Source organism: Cryptomeria japonica, chromosome 7 (assembly GCF_030272615.1).
Source record: "Cryptomeria japonica chromosome 7, Sugi_1.0, whole genome shotgun sequence".
Taxonomy (NCBI): domain Eukaryota; kingdom Viridiplantae; phylum Streptophyta; class Pinopsida; order Cupressales; family Cupressaceae; genus Cryptomeria; species Cryptomeria japonica.
This window is the reverse complement of record NC_081411.1, coordinates 811439784-811464835: the sequence shown is the minus strand read 5'-3', so window position 1 is coordinate 811464835 and position 25052 is coordinate 811439784.

Below are 25052 nucleotides of genomic sequence, written 5' to 3'. Positions count from 1 at the left end.
TTGGGAGAGGCTTGGTGAATATGTCTGCTATCTGCTCCTTACTGGAAACATGTTCCAGTGCAATCTCTTTGTTCTAAACCTTTTCCCTCAAGAAATGATACTTAAGCTCAAAGTGCTTGGTTCTAGAATGTAAAACTGGATTCTTGGAGATGTAAATTGCACTAGTATTGTCACAAAACATACTTACTAGTTTAGATACAAGAACTTTGAAGCCATTTAATACATGCTTCATCCAAATTATCTGAGTGCAATTCATGAAAGCTGCAACATACTTTGCTTCCACTATAGACTGAGAGATACAACTCTGGTTCTTACTCATCCATGAGACTAGTCTACCACCAAGAAAGAATGCACCACTGGTTATGCTCTTCTGATCATCCACATTACCTGCCCAGTTAGCATATGTGAATAATTTCAAGTTGAAATCCTTGCTATATGGATACCACAATCCATAATCAATAGTTCCCTTCAGATACCTAAGAATCCGCTTGACTACAACCAAGTGGGATTCTCTTGGACTTTTCTAGAACCTTGCAGTAATGCCAACTACATGTGCAATATCTGGTCTATTATGCACTACATAATGCAACTTACTAATCATTGATCGGTATTCCTTCTCATTAACCAATGTCGAGTCATCCTCTTTGGATAGTTTACAACCGGTCACCATCGGTGTACCAACCGGTTTTCTATCTTCCATGCCAAAGGTCTTCAACACCTCTTTGACATACTTGGCCTGAGTGATAAAGATTCCATCTTTCATCTACTGAATCTATAGTCCAATGAAGAACTTAATCTCCCCTATGAGTGACATCTCAAACTCTTTCTTCATCTCATCTGCAAACTCATGACTCATCTTGTCATCTCCACCAAAGATAATATCATCAACAAATGCTTCACAGATCAAGATCTGATCTCCTTTAAACTTCAAGTAGATATTGTTATCTTCGCTTGTTCTCTCAAATCCAATCTTCACAAGATGGGAGTGCAGGCATTCATACCATGCTTTAGCTGCTTGCTTTAGACCATATAAGGCTTTATGTAGCCTACACACCATGTCACTATCTTCAGATAGGGAAAACCCATCTGGTTGCTCTATATACACCTCCTCTTCAAGTACACCATTTAGGAATGCAGATTTTACATCCATTTGATATACTTTGAATCCTTTAAAAGCTGCATATGCAAGAAGCATACGAACTCCTTCCAATCTGGCTATAGGAGCAAAGGTTTCTCCATAGTCTTCTCCTTCTTCTTGGGCATATCCTTTACACACAAGTTTGGCTTTGTTTCTAATCACTATGCCATCCTCATTTAGCTTTTTTCTGAAAACCCATTTGGTACCAATGACATTTTTATGCTCCGCTCTAGGTACCAAAGACCATGTACCATTTCTCTCTATCTGGTCAAGTTCCTCTTCCATTGACTTGAACCAGTCTTCATCTTTATGTGACTCTTTGAATGATTTAGGCTCAAATTCAGAGATCATACATGAGTTTTCTCTCCCCTTTCTTCTTGTAAGGATTCCTTCATCCTTATCTCCTATGATTTGCTTAGGATCATGATTCAACTTGACATACCAAGGAATGGTCTTAATAGATTCCTCTTGCTTTTCTTCTTCATCCTCATCTCCATCAGTATCAGCATCTATATCTACCGGTGTAGGAACACTATTACTAGTAGTTGGCTGACTGGCAACCGGTTCCCAGAAGGTTACAACCGGTTCATTTACCGCTTGCTCAGTATTGGTTTCCTCAGTTTTCTCAGAGGTTTCATCAACTCTTACATCGATGCTTTCCATAATTCTCTGAGTTCTATTATTGAAACACTTGAGAGCTTTTCTCTTGGTGGAATACCCTAGGAATATTCCCTCATCACATTTCACATCAAATTTTCTCTGGTGTTTGCTCCTCTTGATGTAACATTTTCTACCAAACACTCTAAAGTAGCTAAGCAAGGGTGTCTTACCAGTCCAATACTCATAAGGAGTTTTATCCTTACCTTTCTTGATGAGTACCCGGTTCATTGTGTAGACTCTAGTGCTCACCGTTTCTCTCCAAAAGGTGTGAGCAACCTTTCCTTGAATCAGCATTGTTCTTGCTACTTCAACCACAGTCTAATTATTCCTCTCTGCTAGGCCATTCTATTGTGGATTCCGGGGGGCAAACAATTGCCTCTTGATGCCATGTTCTTCACAATACTTATTGAATTCACCAGAAGTGAATTCCCCTCCTTGATTAGTTCTCTGGCACTTGATCCTTTTACCACTTTCCTTCTCCACTAATGCTCTGAAAGCTTTGAACTTTACAAAAGCTTCAGACTTATCTTTCAAGAATGTGACCCACATCATTCTTGAGCAGTCATCAGTGAGAATCATGAAGTACCTATCACCTTGCACACTCCTAGTTTTCATAGGACCACACAAATCAGTATGCACAAGATCAAGAAAATTGTCAGCAGTTAAAGGTTTACCTTTAAAGGTTGAGGAAGACATTTTCCCCAGTTGACACTCTCTGCAAAAGGTATTTTTTGGTTTGCTTAGCACCGACAACCCTCTAACTACCTTGATCTTACTAGCCTTCATAATGTTATCAAAGTTTACATGGCAGAGTCTCCTATGCCATATCCAGCTATCATCGAATTTAGCCATAAGACATACTTATATTTGCATTTAGCTGAAATAGGTTACCTTTGGTCTGCATACCGGTGGCCACCAATTCACCATTCTTGAATTCTAGAGTGAGACCACTATCATTTAGCTGGGCAACACTCAGAAGGTTGTGTCTGAGACCATCAACCCAATACACTTTATCAGCACTACTCTTTCCATTCAGAGAGATGGACCCTTTGCCTTTGACCATACATGGTGCATCATTACCAAAGCAAACCACACCACCATCATACTCTTCCAAGGATAGAAACTTGCTCTGGTCACCAGTCATATGGTGAGAACAACCACTGTCAATAATCCACTCATTGGAATTATCAAAGCAGGAGACAAGAGCCTTCTTGTCTGACACATCTTCCTTGACAACAACAAACACAATATCTTCATTTTCTTCATCTTCTGATTCCTCATCTGTGGCACCTTCATCAACTGCCAATAAATAGTTTCTCCGGTTTCCTCCTTTGAATTTCTTGAACCTTTCTGGTTTTTCCTTGTTGTCACCATTAGGATAGTTTACAGCAATATGTCCTATCTGGTTACAAGAAAAGCATTTCAAATGGAGCTTACCTCTATATTTACCGATTCCTTTAGGAAGTTTCCTAGCAAGAAGAGCTTCAAATGCCATTAGAATCTCCTCATCATCCATTTCTCTGCTTTGTCTTGGTTCACCACTAGTGCTAGCTTCTTTTCCTTTTCTGGATGGTACAGCAAAAGCTTTAAAAGTTGATTCAGTCTTTTGAACACTGCCATCAAAACTATTTAGCTCATAGGTTGTCAACTTTGTGATGATGGAGTCTAGGGATACCTTAGTCTTGTCTATTGATCTCAACTCCTGAATAGCAGCAACCCTTATTGCATAGACCGGAAATAAGGATCTCAAAACTTTGCTTACCATAGTAGAATCTTCCATTTTACTACCTGCACTCTTGATATCTCCAACAACAGTTTTGATTCTTATTCCATACTATTGAATGGTCTCACCTTCAACCATCTGCATGTCTTCAAAATTCCCTCTAAGGCTTTCTTCCTTAACTTGTTTTACATGCTCATCACCGCCATAGATATTTTCAAGAGTATCCCATACTTCTTTGGGATTTACTTTATCTTTGACATCAATAAACTCAATGTCAAATAAACTACTAATTAGGGCTTCCATGACTTGCCCATTCTCCTGCATCTCTCTCTTTTGGTCATCGGTGAGAGTACCGATAGGGGTAACATAAGCATTCTCAACATAGCTCCAGTGCCGAGCACCCATGCTTCTGATGCATATCTTCATTCTGTCTTTCCATATACTGAAATTATCTCTATTGAACTTTTGACCTTCCCTCTTCATCATTAGACTAGGATCTTTTCCTCAAACAGTTAAGCTTATAACATAGAGGACCTAGAGGACGCTCTGATACCAATTGATAACTCAATGATGAATGGATAGTACCAAACCAGTACTGAGAGGGGGGGGTGATTCAGTACAAAACAAAAACACAATCCTAAACCGGTTTGTCAGCAGACACTGTGCTTTGGCAGATAAACAGTAACACCGATCTTAAACAAAGGATAATCGACAAAACCTAGAATTACTGAGACAAGCATAAACCGGTTGACACTTATCTTTTCATACAATCTAATACTTCATTTCCATTTCACCCTAGTGCATGAACATGTAATCTATCATCAAAGATATATAAATAGCTAGATCAACATGATTTACCTTCAGACATAAATCACATAAACCATCACATGAATAACACCACACATGACACACAGATTTTTCATGTGGAAACCCAATTGGGAAAAACCATGGTGGAGATGAATACCCACAAGCTATTTTTGAACTCTTTAGAAGTCCGTTCTGTTAGGAGCCTTGTCCAGTTAAAGACTGATATAGTAGGTTCTATTAGGAACCAATCCTGTTAGGGATCACCCGGTTAAGGGATGGCTAGAATACCCTGTTAAGGGTTAAACCCTGTTAAAGGTTACCTTGTTAGAGGATTTCAAGAGCACAATGGTTTTGAGTCACCCTGTTAAAGGATTTACAGTAAGCCGATTAAAGCTACCCTATTAAGGGATTTCCCAACTGTTGAAGTGGTTAGAGATCAACAGGAATTACAATGATCTAGTAACAACACTCAATGCCAATGCAGATCCGCTTTAGCTCCTCTTCACCTTCTGCACTTACACTCTACAAGTATCACTTCTCTCCTCTGGTATGGCAAGAATCATGTATTCGTTCACTTGGATACACACACACACAACTTTTTCCAACAACCTCAGAAAGAAACACAACATCGACATTATAAGAAATAGATAGGTCAGTAGCATAAACCCTAAACCCTAAACCTGTTAGGTTAAGCAATTCAAACGGTTCAATCCTGACTATTGAGAATATTGCATTAAATGCAACAGTCTTGAACCAATCTCAAGGTGTTCTCCATCATTCTTTTTCTACTGCTTTCATGCTGGCTAATAACCCATCACGTGTTTTCACCATTTACAGACTTCGCACATTCTCGAGGTAGATAGGAACAATCTCCTTCATGCAAGATCCTTCACGCACAGAAGGCTGACATGGCAACATGATCTGTTCTTCGTTACAATGCTAACTCATCACATAAATTCAATGGTTGAGTCACACAGGCTTGAAGTACTTCAGCTGAAAACCTTGAAGTTGAGACTACCAACCGGTAGTCATGCAAAGATTCCATGTATCGGTTCCCATAACCACATGTCGGTTCACCTTGAACAAACACACCGCTTCACTTTGGCAAATATACCGGTTCACAATGTTATACCAGTTCTCACATATACCAGTTCTTGGTAACATAACGGTTCTCTCTTCTTCAACATATTGACATCAATGACAACATACAATGTCATCATGTCCTCATACCAGTTCACATAACACCAACAGGGATATCTAGAGATCAATCTTCTCCATCTTTGCAAAAACATCATGAATAATTCATTGTTCTTTTGTTTTGTGTTGCAAAGATCAAGCATGGTAACCTCGTGTTGAATGTTATAAGAATATTGGAAAACAAATTTGTTCACCAATTCTTCAAATGATCTAATGGGAGGTGTGATTTTTGAAATCCATTCCATCGTTTGTCCCCCTAGGCTTCTTGTAAATAACCTCATAATGTAAATTTCAGTGTGGAAAAACTCCAATCTTATTGTGCAAAATTCCCTTACTTGATCGCGAGGATCATTTTTACCATTGTATTTGTCATACTTTGGTACTTCAGAGTTTGGTGGGAATCGTGCCATGTTTAGACTTCGATCAAATGGATAAGGACAAATATCCTCTAAGAAATATCACGTGGTAGTTCCTTGTTGCATGTCTTCCATTTGTTGTTGAAGTGCTTGTAGTTTTTGTGTTAAGTGTAGTGAGGGGATTGTTTCCAGTGTTAGTATCCTGATGGTTGGTGTCACCTTGATTATTAGTATCACCCTGATCATTGGTATTGCTATGATCACATGTATTATCATGATCAGTGTTAGAGGTGTGTGCTTTTGATTTGGTCTTTTTGATACCCTTAGTTTGTTTTGGTTGTTCCATGTCAAAATCCTCAGGGATTTTGATACCTTTGCTAGATAGTAGGAGGAAGTGTTTCTGTTTGTCGGTTTCAATGAGTTTCTCAAGAAATTTGTGTAGACTAGGTTCTTGTTGTACCTCAATAATTTCATCTATTATTTTCTCTTCTTCCATATTTAGGTAATTTTTTCAAGTGTTAACTTCTTAGTGACTCGTGCTTGATTTAGCTTCTTCATCTCACTCGACATTTTTATGAGATCGTGTAAAAACTGGCATGACTTAAGTTGATTCAATATGTGATGGGATCTTTTGGAAAATAAGCTAAATTGATTTTTCCTCCTTCGGAGAAGCGTTCAGAAAATTCTGATTTTTATTGAAAGGCACGTGCTTGTAAATTTTCCTTGTCAAACTCTATTCTTTTACCATGTAGATAGGTATGAAAGCGGTGTAAGAAAGTGCAGTGTTTTAGGAAGAGTTTACAATTTATGTAGAGAAATTTCCTTCTATTTAAGATTTTCTCTTGGCTAGGTTGTCTCCTTTTCAAATCAGTTTTCTAACGAAGATTCTTTCTATTTTGAGGAGTGGTCATACAAGTGATCAAAGTTGATGATTGTAGATTGTTGATTTTGATAACAAACACTTGGTTTTGGATACTCAAGCTCACTTATTTTGAATAGAGGGTTTGATATGCCCCCTATTTTGTGACCAAGTGTGTCAAATGATATGGATAAAGTCCCTCGATATAGAAACTTGATTTGACTAACTTGAATACCTAACTAGGTATTTGATTTTGATATTGGATTGGATGAAAACTTATTGATCACTAGTTTGATACCTCTCTAGTTTAAAAGATGAAAATTTGTCTATGATAATTGAAAAGAAAAGACCTCTCAAAAGGGTATTTATATTTGTTTTTGTTTTCTGAGAATCTTTGTTAAATAAGCCTTTGTTTAAATGCACTAATCAAATGTGCTACAAGATAATTCAAATGCGCCACATGATTATTCAAATGTGCTATAGAATGTTTCTTATGCGCCACTGTTTTGGTTGAATGAGCTTCAAGATTATTTATATGTGCCACAGATTTACTTAAATGTGCTACATAATATTTCCTACGCACCACTATTTAGGTTGAATGCACTACGTGATGATTTATATGCACCAAAGGTTTACTCAAATGCGCTATTATGTGCTTTGCTTGATTTTAACTCAAATTTTGAACTGATTTTGGATGTTTGATTTTTTGCAAGATGTTTTAAGAATTCTGACAAGAATACACAACAATCATGAAGACAATGGTCATTCTAATTCTTAACATTGAGTGTATGTTTGTTTGAGGATGTGTTCAAATCCTCGATGTTTTCACTGGTTTAGACACAAGAAAACAAACCAAGTAGACTCTCTAATAAAAAGGTCATCAATAATACCATAGCCCACATCAAGATACTCCTTCAACTCAAACAATCATGTCACCCTATAGAGGGCACCCATTTTTTTGCCTTTGTCCAGAAATTAACTCAAAGAGGATTGGTCCTCAATTGAATCGTTATCCTGGGAGATGTATGGTGAGTGTCTTGGGGGTGGATTCTTGCCCACCCTTGAACTATGATATTATTAATGGCTAGATATTGACTTGGTAAGGCTTCTATTTCTAAAGTTCATAATCAGGCTTTTGTTCAGTCTTCAATGATTAAATCCCTCAGGAGGCTTCCCAACCTTTAGAACAAAGGCCTTACGTATCTCAAGGATACTAGGGGAAGAACAATCGCTGAGCAAAACCATTGGAGGGGATTTTCACCAGCCTCCACATTTGATTATAGTGGGTTGGAATACTTGGCTAAAATTCATTCCCCACTTAGGTCATTCCCTTCTCACTGGCCCCCTCAAGGTAACTCGGGAAGGTAGGCCCTCTAAAAAATTTAATTGCTTGAAATGAAATAAAGTATGAAGGAGTGAGTCTGGCTTTTTTGTCACCCAATTAAGGGGAGAGCATATACCTTTCACTCAAGACAAAGAAAACAATGATTGATTTTAAATCTTCATTGCAATTATTTTCTAAGTCCTAATTGGAGATGTTGCTCCAATCAAACATGGTGTTCTTTTTACCCACAAAGTAATGATTTTCTAAACTAGGAAAATGAAATCTTGGTCAACAAAAATGGAAAACTCTTTGCAAAATTGACAAGTGGATTGTTTTTTTTACTTGCAATGAAAAGTATGGATTGTTCCTTTTAGATTTTGCAAGAAAAAGAGATTTATCTTGTTCTTTTTAAACACAAAAAGAGGTTATCTCCCTAACTTGCAAAAATGAAAGATTTTGAATTGTTGTTCTTTTTAACCTTGCAAGTGTGGTTCCTTTTAAGTCCAAAAACACTAGAGAAGTTCTTTTTAAAACCAGAAAGAAAGTGTGAGGTTATTTTTACTTGCTAAAAAGAAGTGAATTATTTTTAATCCAACCTTGAAAAAGTTAGTTAACAAATAAAAACTACCCCTTTTGGACCTGCAAAAACCATTGTTAGAATTTTGCAACAAACTAGATTAGTGAAAACCAAAAATTCAAGTGGGCTAGACAAACCTAATTTTCTGACCCTGTTACAAGTTTCAACTTTGTTGTATATGCATTACAACACATATCAAATGTGCTACAGAAAAGGATATATGCACTATAGAACATAACAGATGCGCTAGAAGAAAGTATGTATCCACTACAAAACTATGTAAATGCGCTAGAACAAGTTACAGATGCACCATAATAGGCTTCCTATGTGCTAAAAAAAAGACTAAATGCACTACAAGATACAATAAATTTGCTATAATAAAGTGCATATGCACCAAACCAATGTAATGCATGTTCAAAAATTCATGTAGATCATCCTATAGAAAAAAATGTTAGAAAAGTCTAAAAATAGGGTTGAGCCCCACGGTGGATGCCAAAGATGTATGCTTAGAAGTATGGAATCCTGCAAATGAGAAACAAGTCAAGAACACCAATGAAACATTATGTTAGAGGATTGAAATCATAAAAAATAAACAAATAAAACCAATCTCTAAGCACGTCCCATTGTCCTCTATCTCCAAGGATCCCTTAGATTCAAGGTGGCTCTTCGCTTGGAAGAGCACTTGATCTTGGGATGACTACTCAAAGAACAAGAGATAGTGTATGATCTAAGATCTAAATGAATGCAACTAAGGTCTTAGTGATGTGTTATGGATATGAAAATTGATATGGTGCAAGATAACAAGATTAGTATGATATTAAGCTAGCATGAGTATGATATGAAGATGATATTGATCTAGAATGGAGATTGAACTAACATGATATTCTAAACATGATAAAAATCTATGCTATGATGTTAAAATGATCTAAAATGCTTATTCTAACAAAGAGAGGTAAAAATGTTTAGGGCTATGTGACTATAGTGTAGATGCATGAAGACTTGAATTTGTAAAATGGAGAAAATAGAGCTATATTTATAGAAGAAATGATCAAATGGATGGTCAAGATTGAGTAATCTTAACCAAGGTCAGGATTGAAATTTACTCAATCCTTGTGAGGTATCCAATCCAATCCTAGGTTGAAAAATGTCACCCTGAGGAGGCTTGAGAGGAGATGTAAGAGGCATTAAATGCCTGAGAAGACCTAGTGGTTACCTTAGGAGGTAAGGTTATGGTTGAACTATTGGATAACCAATGGATAAAGCTTTTACCCAAAGGGTAAACTCTTGTGCAAGGGTTAGTAGGATAACTAGGGTCAAAGCAATGAGTTCTTGATGAGACCCTTGGGTTAGATGAGGGTTGAGTTAGAGAAAAATTCTCTAATCATGTGGTAAGGTTGAGCTAACCATTAATGGTTTGGGAGACTTTGGAGACAAATTTGTAAGAGCCTTACAAATTCGGGGAACTCAAAAAATTAACTTCTTGAAGAGATAAAGTCTTAAATGTATTTAGAAGACTTTCTTCTAAATTTGGAGAAGTGACTTCCCCAAATTTAGGGATGTGACATGATAGAAGGATTTAGGCTAGTTAAGTGGGATTAGAGGGGTTCTAGAAGAATTCTTAGGATGCAAGATGGAAATGTAGGAGAATGCAAGTGGGAGAACATATGATTTTAATTAGAATAAAAAAGTTTGATTTCAACTAAAAGAAGATGCAACTAGCCTTTGTAGGAAAGTGCAAGTGGGGGAGGGTTTATAAATAAATTTGATTTATAGATATACAAGGATGCTTTTAATTAAATGTAAATTTAATTAAAATGGTGAAAAGTCAAATTAATTAAATAAATGGAATTTATTTAATTAATGGATAGAAAGGGGAATTAATCATATATTTGAATTTGATTAATGATTGGTCTAGAAGAAAAGGGATATATTAAATAAACCTTAGTTTAATTAATACGTGGATAAAATGGTAATTAAACAAATAAAATTATTTACTTAATTGTTCAAGTTTTAGGCGTCAACAACAATCAATCCCATAATATTAAGAATAAAGTCAACATGAGAAGAGTAAAAACAACACATGATCCTCCCTAGCTAGGCACAACATAACCTCTCTCTAGAACTACAATAATTCAACATCAACAACAAGGATTCCCTCAACTTACTAGAGCAATATCATAGAACCTCAATCAAGAACAAAATTACTTATTGAAGCCCAAATAAAATCAAAACATCAAATATGAATGGCATGAAGCCCAAAAATCTCAAACACATCATATCCAAGCCTCTGGAGAAGAAACAAATCTAAAAACCCAATCAAGAAGGGACTAAGATGACAAAACATGCATTAATAGCAGTTTAGCGCTATTGTTCTATGTTTTAGCGCTATCGTTATCTATTTTAGTGCTATCATTCTTTGTTTTAGGGCTTTTGTATTAGAGAGAAAAAATTATGAAAACAAAACTCGGACTTATTCAAACTTGCCCAGATCTGATCTAGGACCTCAAATAGACTCATAGGTGACCCAGAAGATCTGCAAATCCATAATAAAATCCAATCAAGACTCTAAATAAGCCAACCAAACCAAATTCCAAATAATCAACAACTTCAACCGACAATACTATGCACAAATTATATCACAGAGACATCCAAACCCAAAACCAATCTACCAAAAGGAAAGATGACCCAGTAAGGTCTTGAAGCAAGATTCTTAATGACAATTAAAGCTTTTATAAATCAAACCAATACACAAAATAATTTTCAGGAAGATTATTATAAGCAAATGAAACCCATCAATATCTACTTCCAACATAAAGCACAACAAGATCCCCAAATCAATTCCCCAGTAAAATTTGTTACAGACAATCGTAGACAATATTTCTTGAAGCAATGTTGAGAATAAGGTAATCAAACTCCAACTTGGAAAATTAAGCAAGAGCAAGAAATCTGATGAAAAGAATTTCAAAAACTAGCAAGCTCCCAAGCAAATCCAATCTAAAAGCCAAAGCGACAATCTTCCAAACAAACTCCAGCAATGTCCCCAAATATCCAACCCCCGTGAATGCACAAGAAGCCCAATAAATTCCAAAAATCAAAGCTCAAAACTATAGAAAAGGTCGACCAGTCAAAATATTTATTTTAATCATATATTATACCTACCTACTATGATTTCAAGGCAAGTATTTAATAATCATATTATATTATTTACCTACCTCCCACCATTCAACCAATAGGGCAAAAGGGTAGGTAGTTTTTATAAAATTAAATTAACCAAGAGGGCAAAAAGGCAAATCAAATCAAATAATAAATCAAAACCCCCTTAAATAAATAATATCAGTGGATAGTAATATTTATCCATCCAATAAAAATATTAAAGCCTTGACAACAACATAAATTAATTAAATATCAATAATAAATCCAAAAAGGGCACAATTAATTATTAAATCCCATTAATTAAATAAATAATGAAATATAAATAAATACCCACATAATATTAAAATCACAACAAATAATTAAATAAATAATAATTAATTTCCAAATAATAATCACCCATTAATATAAAATGTTTATTTTAACTATTATTCAATTTATTATTATAAACTATATTAATCAATTAATTTGATTTAAACTTATTAAACTATATAAATCAATTTAATTAATTAATAATTAAATCAATCAATAATCATTCACAACAAAACAATCCAACATAGGATAACTCAAGAAACCACTAGATGCTAGGCAACAACTCGCACCAAGACACTAAACTGACAAGGGTGATCAACTTAAACCTAGAGTATAAAGTGGGTTTTCATGTCATCTTTGATTAACTTGCCATTGGGATAAAGATATGCTCACACCTATGGAGCTAGGTGGAGCCAATGTTTGGTACCTGCAAACATCTCACCTCCAATACATATACAATAACATTTAACATAAATAAACAGGCAAGTGAAGAGAATCACAACATCATATCTTGCTCACAATGAGTGATATGACATCATCTCTATCATGAATACACTTAGAAGATAGTCACAACAATCAAGCAATATCAACATCATATCTAATATAATTAGGATATAGGGTTAGTACATCATAAAATATCATCAAATCACCATAAACAAATATTAACCATGCATATGAAATGAGTACATGTAGATCATAAATAAGAGTCCATCATCATCTTCATAAAATTATAATGTCAAGTGCAAATATAATATTTCTACCACCAATAAAGAAACATCCAAATCATAAGTAAATCCATAAACACTCAATCATAGTATCACAAAATAGTCTAAGCTATACCAATATAGTCTATCGATGCACAAAAAGGAAAGATGAATCAGGGAGGGGCACTACAATAACATCCTACTATGTACATGCACATACCATTGAGGACCCAATAGTGTCCTAAGGGGTCATATATGGTCCTAAGGGGTCACGCGTGTGACCACATATGATCCCTTATAACATCCTAATGTGTACAACATACCCCTTAGGATCACATAGTGTCCTAAGGGGCCATATGTGGTCCTAAGGGGTGACACATGTGTTCTAACACATGCGTGACCCCTTAGGACCACTTATGACCCCTTATAACATCATAGCATGTACAATGTACCCCTTAGGACCTAATTTGACCACATATGATCACATAGTGTCCTAAGGGGTCCTATGTGGTCTCAAGGGATCATGCATGTGCTAGAACACATACGTGACTCCTTAGGACCACATATGACCCCTTATAACATCCTAGTGTGTAGAAAATACCCCATAGGACCTAATAGTTTCCTAAGGGGTCCTATATGGTCCTAAGGGGTCACACATGTGTTCTAACACATGCGTGACCACTTAGGACCACATATGACTCCTTATAACATCCTAACGTGTACAACATACCCCTTGTGAGGCCCCACCCCAACCCATCCTATCTCTTCAGTTATTTTCATTTTGGAACTATTTTGGATACTAGTTTGGACACACTATGGATATAAAACTTTTCATGATTCCGCGATTTTGGTAACATTGATATATGTGGATGCTTCATTTCTATGCCTTGTGGATTATAGAATATTATATGATTCTAGATTAGGGTAATGTTGTGATGATGCAGGTTATTATCTGAATTTCAGGATTTGATATACTGTTTGGAAAATGTTTGCATATATTGTAGATGGATCAAATTTTGAGGATTATGAGGAAATTGCTTTGAATTGTGACAAACTATATTTCATAATGTCAAGTCTTTGTAGAATGAATGTATTGTATTCTGATTATGTGATTTTATATATTATATGAGGCTATTTGGGAAGTACTAATGTTTAAATTGAGATGTGCAGGAAAATATCCATGTGACCATGGAAATATTAGGGAGAATCAAGCCTAGGCCAATGTGCATTAGTAAAACTAGGGGTTGTCTATTTGGAGAGACAACACCCCGTATGTACTGTATTTTATTCGTAAATGTAAAATGTTGCATGAGTGTAATTTGTATTTATTTGATAGATTAAATTGTTTAAGGGACAATTGCCATGTGGTTATTGTGATGTGGAATTATTTTGTAGTGTCACTTGACACCTATGTAGTATGTTGTGTTGGCAATTGTCATGTCACCTTTTTGAAAGTTTTATTTTTGTTAATGGTTATATCCCCTAATTATCCTTGAAGGAACCAAGAAATCTAGGTTAGAGAGCCACAAGGAAGGTCAACTCAGAGTTGACCCGTAGGTTAACTTCAGGTGGACTTTCTGAAGGTCAAATCAACTCCTAGAGTCAATTTTAGAGCTTTTCTATTAGGCCTCATGGGGTACCTATGGGTGAAGGCCAAAATTGGCCATGTGTCTTTCCCTTAGGACTTGTTTAACCACCCAAAAAAGTGGTTTTCCCAAGATGGACGAATTCCATCTATAGGAGTGCCATCCTTGGTAGGATAACCTTCTTGGAGATAGTAATCCCTCTTCCCCATTCCATTTCCCTTCTCTAGGCACCTAGGTTAGGGAGTGTGTAAGACCTAGGGAAGACCAACCCAATGGGAGATCACTCACTCTATCCAAGAGGTTGGAAGGAGTGAGAGAGGCCCTTTTAGGCTAAGAATGGAAGCTTAGTGAGCTAATCACCCACTCTCCACTTTTGGAGATTTTTGGAAAAAATTGAAAAGAAAAAAAAACCAGTTTTAGAAAATTTAGAGGAATTTTGGTGGCCAAGGATTGCAGAAAGTTGTGTGGATTGGGCAGCTCATCTCCAACTAAGTTTAGCATACCTATTGGCAGAATAAGGTTGGTTGTTATCTCCTCTTGTTCATGTTGTTTATCTTAGTTATGTTGTTTTGTTGAAGGAAAGAAATGCTTGTAAAGAAAGTGTGTATGTATAATGTTGTTGAAGAAAATAATGTGTAGTTCTTTCCTATGTTTCTTTTTCTGTTTTGTGTTCTTGCTTTGGGAGTGTCCAAGATCTTCTACTCTTGGGAGAGTAGGATGATCTTGGGGTGGAAGAAGCATGACAGCCTTGGGTGAGAGGCTCTCCTTAAGGAGAGTGATCTCAAGGGTGTCCTTTGTGACCCTTGCTGCATAGCCTTGTGTATGCATTTGGGGGTCATAAGGGGAGAGAAATGGCTTTGAGCCTTTGGGGGGGCATAAGGTGTGTGAGATAAATTCTGTTGGGTATTTTGTGTTGCCATGAGGTGGCTTGTGTTATATTTTTGGCTGCAGTCTCCCCAACGGTACTTGGTCCACTTCCACCCATAGATTGATCTCCACAAATGTGGTGATAGTGTAGCTTGGGATGGGAAAGTGTATGTGTTGTGTGTTTGCTCTATTGCTATGTTGTATTGCTTGGTTGTAACCCGTCTAGGTCTTGATTCTCCTAGCTCGGGGGTGGCTTCTGGTAAGCCTAGGCTGGGAGGTGAGCATCCCATGGTCACAGTCCTAAAACTTTACTTGTAGGTGGCTTGGGGAAAAGACTAGGAGTTGCAGATTTTGTGTTGCAGACTTCTATTTCAGATTTCAGATTTTTATTTAAATGCAGAAAAGAAGAAAGAAATGTAAAAGAAAAAAAAAAAAGAGAAAGTGCATATGTAAATATAGGGCTTAAAATGATTCTGTTTCTGTTTAAATAAATGTAATTATTATTTTCTGTGTAAAAGATTAGAAAAAAAAAGGGGACTGTTAGATTATCTACCCATTTTCATATTTGGGTTATTGTAACTATCATTCTGGAAAAACAATGTAAATGTGACTTTTATTATATTTGATGACTATTGTGTTTGTTGTAGTCTACATTTAAATCTGGTTTGTAACATGTTATTTACTGCAATATTAAAGGAAAGAAACAGAAAAAAAAGAAATTGCACTAGAATTCCTTCTTTACTATTCACTAGTTTATTTACTGCATTAGTAAGGAAAAGAAAAAAAAAAGAGATGCAGTAGGGTTATTATTTTCTTGCATAATTTAAATTCTGTTTATGACTGTTTTAAAAAAAAAAAAAAAGGGAGAGAGAACTAGTATTGTTTTATTTCTCACTATTTACTTGCATAGTTTTAAATCCCGTTATTTTAGGTCTGTTAGAAAGAAAGGAGAACCAGAATCGTTTTATTTCTATGGAGAGTTAAATAAAAGGAAGAAGAAAACAGACCTAATCTAATGCTGCTAGAAAACTAAAAATAGAATGTAAATGGTTAAAACCCCATATCAATATAAGGGTTTTTAACCCTATTACTTCAACATTTGGTCATATATATATTTCTATATATATAGAAGTATATATATTGAAAATATATACCTATATATATATATAGAATACATGTATATAAGTTTCCTGCAAGTGCATGCCCTGTAACAACAAAATAGAAGATACATTCTGAATCTTGTGCATCTCTGTTACAAACATATAAAAGAATGGCAGAATAGACTTCTTAATATATATATATATATATATATATATATGTATATATATATATATATATATATATATATGTATATATATATATATATATATATATGTATATATATATATATATATATGTATATATATATATATATATATATATATATGTATGTATATATATATTCTGCATCAAAAAAAAATATATCCTACGAATGCCTGTAGAAGAAAATATTTCCGCATTCATAAATGATACTGTGCATATTATATATATATATATATATATATATATAATATACAATATATATATTTGATATATTCAAGAAAACCACATCTTATAACATGTTTTTATCAACCCACGAATATATTTAAATGAATAACAAAAAAATCTTGTAATAACAATGTTGGCCGAACCACTGTGTGTAAACACAGTGGACGGCTCTCGGGCCGCGCCACTGTGTTTACCCACAGTGGACGGCACGGCAAGGCCAAGCCACTGTGTGTAAACACAGTGGGCGGTGCTCGGGCCGCGCCACTGTGCTTACCCACAGTGGACGGCACAGAGGGTGCCGCCACTGTGTGTAAGCACAGTGGACGGTCTGCGGCCGCCACTGTGCTTATACACAGTGGACGGCACTGCCGTCACTGTGTATAAACACAGTGGCGACCGGGAGAGCCCCGCGCCGCAACCTCCCCTCATTTCCCCCTCTACGAAACCCTCCGCCGTGCCCTAGCTCCGCCGTACCTGCGATCTCCAAACCAAAAACAACAAAGGGGGACAAACAATAAAATAAAGGGGTTTAATAAACCCTAACCCATTTCGGGTTAGGGTATGAAATGATGAATAAAATAAAATAAGAGTAATATATATAAAAAAATGCAACCCTAACCCAATTTCGGGTTAGGGTTAGCATTTTAATAGTAATATATATATATATATATATAATATATATATATATATATATATATATATATATATTTTGGGAGATTTAGATTGGTGTATTATAATTTGATTTTTAATTTATAATGAGGGTTAGGAAATAAGAATTTATACTGTGATTTTATATATATATAAGGAATTTAAATTGAAATTTTAAAGTTAGATTTTAGTATATAATTTGGGGTTAAGTTTATAATGGAAATATCATGGAAATTTAAACCCTGATTTTAATAATTGAATTATTATGGGATTTTAGACTTCTGATTTTAATATATATAAATATGGGGTTAATTTAATAATTGAACGATTATAAGTTCCCAATTCCTTAGAAATTTAAATTTCAATTAATTCAAGGGGGTTAATAATAAAGGACTATTATAGTTGGAAAAACTACACGTTTAATCCAGCAATATATTTAATTAATCAATGGACTTACCCCCCCCCATGTAATTGGACGTAAGGAAAATTTAAAAAGGAGGAATTTGTAAATTTATGAACCTTAAGCCCTTGAGACCGACTTTTGGTCGGATTGAAAATTAATCGACAAAATCAGGGGATTTAGGGAAGATTAGAATTGGCCCTAGTTTATTGTCGGAATTTTAGTGGGCAAATGACATTGTAGAAATTTGAACCCTCATCAGTTGGATGTATATAATGATTTCGCATGTGCATCAATTAATTAATAGCATTATCCTTATATGGATTGGGAACGATATAATACCTTAAGATAATCAAATATCCCTTGATTTAATTAACGACAGCTTGTCTTAGGTAATTGAGCTAGCTGACTAAATCCTTGAGGCTAATTAATCCCCTCCCAACAAGTCGCTCGATCGAGTTGGTTAATTTCTCCAACCTTGGAAGTAAATATAGTTACATCATAGATAAGACAAAACTTTAGTATTAGGATTTATAGCGAGTTCATGACGTCAAAAAAAAATTTGTTGTTCCGTTTTTGTGCCCTAAAGTTTGGGCACGACACCCCTTAGGATCTCATAGTATCCTAGGGGGTCATATGTGGTCCTAAGGGGTCACACATGTGTGACCACTTATGACCCCTTATAACATCCTAGTGTGTACAATGTACCCCTTAGGACCCAATTTGACCATATAGGATCAAATAGTGTCCTAAGGGGTCATATGTGGTCCTAAGGGGTCACGCATGTGTTAGAACACATGTGTGACCCCTTAGGACCACATATGAGCCTTTATAACATCCTAGTGTGTAAAATGTACCCCTTAGGACCAATAGTGTCCTAAGGGGTCCTATGTGGTCCCAAGGGGTCACACATGTGTTCTAACACATGAGTGACCCCTTATGATCATATATGACCCCTTATAACATCCTAATGTGTACAACATACCCCTTAGGATCATATAGTGTTCTAAGGGGTCATAGGTGGTCCTAAGGGATCACACATGCATGATCCCTTAGGATCACTTATTACCACTTATAACATCCTAGTGTGTACAATGTACCCCTTAGAACCCAATTTGACCATATAGGATCACATAGTGTCCTAAGGGGTCCTATATGGTTCTAAGGGATCATGCATGTGTTACAACACATGTGTGACCCCTTAGAACCACATATGACCCCTTATAACATCCTAGTGTGTACACCATACCCCTTAGGACCCAATAGTAACCTAAGCGGTCATATGTATGTAGCATCATAAAATTGTGACCCTTGCAATTTTCGACTGCATTTGGGTCTTTGCATTAGCATACAAATCCCTAAGCTTGATTGGAAACCTAAAACATGCTCATGTCACCAAAAAATTGAATTTTCCATCACCCTACACTACCTTTTTGTCAATGTCCATCTTAAATTAGGGTAGGACAGGGGCGTGGCATCCTTTTTCTAGCCCTATTTTAGGCCTCCTTTGATCATATCTTGCATTGGGCTTGTCAATTGTTGAGCGGGAAAAGTTTTCCTATGACGGTCTAAGACGGAAAATTAGCTAAATACCCCTAATTGACAAGTATATAAGGAGCATTTCCCCTCCTGTTTGCATAAGCAAAAAATCAAGTTGATAAGAGAAGTCAACCATAAGCATTAAAGAATTCAAGTATTCATTCAAGCATTGAGCATTTCAAGTCTCCTTTCAAGGCTAGGTGTTGCATTTGAGTCAAGGATTCAACCATTGAAGAGGAAATTTCTATCAACATTCAAGACATCCTATTTCACATATCCTTTCAAACAAATTCATCAACATTTCAATTGCATCCCCTTCTTGAGATGGATTTTACTTTAGACATTTCTTTTCATTTACTTGCAACATTTTTCAATCACTTGGTTAATTCCAAAACAAGGTTTGACTTGAAGGCAAACCCCCAACCCCAACAACATTTTCCTCTCTTTTCTATGTGTAGGTTGCAGGTGTGCAACTGTAATTGCAGGTTTAAACTTCATTTTCAGAGACAGAAAAACCATTTTCGACATGCGGATTTTTCAGAGGACCAGGTGCAACTTCAACTCGGTCCCTACAACTTTTTCTCAGATTTGCAGGGAAGCTTCGTCTCAATATTTTGCTACTAATTCTAGGTGCATAGCTTCATCCTGCATCTCTATCTCAAGATATAATTGCTTCTTTGTCATCTCTACACTTTGTCTCAATTTTGTTAATTCAACTAGTCTATTATAAAAGAGGGTTAGTTTACTTTTCCAATACATTCCAAATTCCCTACGATTCACTTAGCATTCAATCTCTCTCCATTGGGATTGGATCTAGTGGATTCAACCCCTCTTTTAATGTAATGTGTGTGAAAAGTTGAAGGCATCCTTAGTGAAACTTTCATCCTTCACTTGAGGGGAGTAAAGCTTTCTAGTTGATCTCCCCTCATCACTTTTCACCATATTACATTTTGGTGAACCTGACGTCTTAGATGCTTTACATTGAAAATTATTGCATATTTTTCATTTACAAGTTTAAGTTTCTTGCACTTTATAAAAATTAGTTGTCAATTCAATCAAAACCCTAGTTGTTAAAATCGAAATTGAACTTGTATTTTGCAATTATTGTTATCTATTGTCTTAGATCTAAAAATTGCATTGCTTGTCAAATACAATTCTTTCATTTTCTTATTCAATTTGCAAATCAAAATTACAAAATCAAGTGGTTAATTGTCAAAACCCTAATTTTTAAACATCAACTTGAACTTGTGCAAAAATTGGATTCACATTTAATTTTCAGATTTGTGACTGTTTTCAGACTTGTATTCTTGCCTAAAATTCAAATTTTCAATTTCCCTCCTTTTCCCAAAATTCAGTGGTTAGATCCTAAAACCCTAATATTCAAATTTACTTGGATTTTGTACAAATTTCAATCAATTTCAACCAATTTCAGTTTTCTAAATATTATTTAAGGTGGCCCTATCCATTAGGTTTGACCTTTTTCAAAATTGGAATTCAATTTCTCATCTTTTTCAAAACCCTAATAGGATCTTATTTTGACATTCAAACCTTAATTTCGCCTATCTAGAGATCGTAAAATCAATCAATTTTTTGGGGTTACTTCTCAAATCATCATAGCTTTCATCCTTGAAAATTTCTAAAAAAAGTTGGGAGGACCAGGCACAACTTTAACCAAGTCCCTGGCTTTTTTCCTGAATTTTTGGGAGATTGTTATGACTGTATTTAATTGCTTAAATCCAGAAAATTGGTTTATTTTGTTGAATTTTGATCCCTCTACAATAAAAAACACTTCTCAATTTCAACACTACAACTTTCAAAGAAACATTTAAAATTAAGTGGTTAATTATAATCTACCCTAATTTTAAGATCTTAATCTTGTCAATTCTAATTTTGAAATTAAGTGGTATCCCATTTCAATCTCTTTTTATTAATCATAAGTTTTCTTGGAGATTATGTCATTCTTCTTTCCACAAACTTCAAATTGTATAATCATCATTTTCTTGAACTTACATTATTCAATTTTCCAAATTTTGTTCCCAAAATTCAAACTTCAAAATTTCCCTCTAGTGCATGAATTTTACAACTATTAGTCCTACCTATACTATCCCCGTTAAATGAAGCATTAAAATTAAGGCTTCCTAAGGTTTAATTCCCGAAGAGATGGAGCCTAATTTAGGTGACTTCTATAATGAGGATATGGCTAATTCATCCCATCCTAATAACATCCCCATCTACCCAATTGATGATTCCCATGATGAAGAAGAAGCTTTGAATAGAGTTTCTATAGATCAACTATCAAAATTGGACAATCAATTTGACAACTTCCAACAATGAATGTCCCAAGAATATCCCAATAGTGAAGCTCTTCCATTAATTGAAGGTCTAAAATATATGATTCAAAGTGATAAGAATGGAATTGATATATTATGTGGTATTGCTCACATTGTTGAATCTAATGTTATGCCTATGAAGAGTTGTGCTGAGAACTTAGGTTATTCACAACCTTCTACACAAATTAATAATTCTATTCCTTTGACCACTTCAATGACTAGTATTCCTACTTTCACTTCAAACATCATGGCTACTTCAACTCAAAATTCCATACCTAAAACCATTAGTCATGGGGGAAATCCCTCTTCTTCATTCAATCCTCCATCTTTATCTATGCCTTCAATGAGTATTCCTATTTGTATACACCTAAAAATTGGCTATGAGCAATTAAATAAATATTTTATATTTATTTAATAATTATTCATCTATTAAATAGTTAATTTGAAAAGATTAATTTATTTAATTCATTTCGTGTCTTTCTATTAATTAATATTTTATTAATTAATTCATCTATCTTATTCCTCTAATTTAATTAAATATCTAATATTTAATTATCTCCTCCAAACAATTAAATATCCAATATTTAATGGTTATTCTCTTATCCTATAGTCTCAAATATTAAATAATTCCTAAATTATTTAATCCCTTATCCAACTCATCCCTCCATCTCCACTTCATCTTCCCCTTTGCCAACTCACCGATCATGTGGCTAAGGAAATTAATATTTCTTAATATTAATTCATGATTTATCTCCAACTTCCAAATTCAATGAAAATTGTGTACGTATACATATTTCATAACCATTTCCTATATTCTCTCCAACATCCCTACATCTTAGGAAGGACTCGAGTCCACTTGTCCTCTCATGCCTAAATTTCCTCCAACCATCCCTAGATTCCCTCAGTCAACAACCCAGTCAAGGTGAGATGAGTGACACTTGTCTTCTCCTTCCCCCTTTCTCTCAATTTTCACCTTTTCTCATAGCCATTCAAATCTATAGATCTGATCATGACTGTTGATTTGAGCCACATCATCTTATCCTCTCAAAGTCTATAAAATCAAGAGCTTCAGTTGAGAGAGTTAGTCTTCAAAATAGTTTTCAATCAATCATATGCATCAGTGAGTTTTTGAAGCAAATAGCAAATATCATTTTAGCAATATAATCATATAGTATTATCATTTTATCATAATCAGGTAGCTTTGCATATCATACTATCAGTTAACTACAAGTTATCAGTCCATTCTTCATATGCCATCTTGGAAGCCAACAGTGCATTGTCTGAGAGCACACCATCTGCAACTAGGAATAGTGGAGTTAGGACACAATGAGACATAAGCCATGAAGGTAAAATAATGATTTATTTTAGTATGTATTTCATGTAGTTTCATTGGTGGATTTTGGATTTCTTGTATGCATTTCCATTGTATTTGGTGAAACTAACTTATTATAGGTAACATTCTGAGGATGAAATTCAAGCTCACACATTTTAGCACCCACCATGGGGTTAGACCTCACATATACCTTTAAAAATCTCGTAAAAATAAAATTAATGTATTTGTAATACAGATTCACACATATGTGAATTTTAGCAGCGCTTTTGTTCGATAGGTTAGCGCATATGTCATGTAGGTTAGCGCTTTTATCTGTAAATCAACACTTTTGCATCATAAGTTAGCGCATATATCATGTAGGTTAGCGCTTTTGTCTGAAAATCAATGTTTTTGCATCATAGGTTAGTGCTTTTGTCTGAAAATCAGTGCTTTCACATCTTAGGTTAGCACTTTTCTAACACAGGTTAGTGCTTTTGTAATAGGGACTAGCGCATTTGACAGATATTTTAGTGCAATGAAAAATTTGTAACGGTGATTTGAAATTAGGCTTGTGAAAGCCCACCTAAGGTTTTAGATTTTCACTAACTTCTTTTTATTGCAGGTTTCTAACAATTTCGTGCAGATTTGGAGGAATTAAGTTAGGATTTAGTGATTTTTTTTCTAGGTTTTTCAAAGTTGGTTAAAAAGAACTCATATTTCCTTTTGGGTAAAAAGAACTTCATTTTTCAAATTGGTGTTTTAAAAAGTACCTCACTTGTTTTTGGGCTCTAAAAATAATCACATTTGCAAGGTAAAAATAACAACAAATCAAACATTTACTTTCTTGAAAAGTTAGGATTCACACCTCAAATTTTGGGCTCTAAAAAGGACAACAATCTTTTATTTTCTTGCAAAGGTAAAAAGCACAATCAATCTTATATTTTGCAAGTTAAAAAGAACAATCAACTTGTCCATTCTTACAAAAAAAAAAGTTACTTGCAACGATTTTCATTTTGTTGACCAGGGTTTCCAATTCCTAGATTATAAAATCATTTGCTATGAATGGCTAAAATAAACACCATGCTTGTTGGAGCAACATCTCCAAGTAGAGGATAGATCACATTGCTATGGAAAGTTAAAAAGAAAACTTGTATTTTGTGTCTCAAAAGTGGTAAGTATATGCTCTCCCCTTAATTGGGTGACCAAAAAGCCAAACCCACTCTTTTACACTTTCTTTACTTTCAATCAATTAATCCTTTAGAGGGCCTGCCTTCCCGAGCTACCTTGAGGGGGCCAGTGAGAGGGGAATGACCTAAAGTAGAAATGGGCTAATACTGAGTCCTTCCAATCCACTATAAATAAATCGTGTTTGTGATGAAAGTTCAAACAACATGTGCTGATAAGTTCATACTTACACTATGTTTCTCTATAAACCCTATGGAGCGTAACCTCTATAGGCTGGGAACCTTCTGTATTTACAGAGCTGAAAGTGCCGCATGTATGGCCACATGACCAGAACCCTTTACTAAAAACTATTTGTACTAGTTTCCAAAAACCTTCTAGTTGTTGACACAGGAGGTCGGACCTCTGAAGCGGCTCACACACATACGGCTCCTAGTAGAGATATAAAGTTTTCCATGAGGTGATTTCATGGAAACTAGTGCTTGGCTACCCTGAAGAAGTGAGTGTCGAGGGTGGAGCTAGTAGGCTCAAGCATCTAAATATCTACTTTGAATAGCGTAGCCTTGGGGGAAACTCCATGTGAGATTCAACAACTATTGTCTCAGCCTGTCATAGGGATTTGTACTTGCTTGTGCTTTTCATTTTTAAAAAATTGTCTTCTATGTCTGTAACATGTTCCAAATGGTCAAAAATTGAAGAAAATTATCATCTACAAGAGATCAAAAATCAACAAATTTCTGAAAAAGTGTGATCAAAAGGATAAAACAAAAAACATTCCAATGCTTGAAACAACAACTCAAAATCAAAGTATCAAAACATCAAAATATCAAAATAACTCTTGAAGTAGGTTTGTT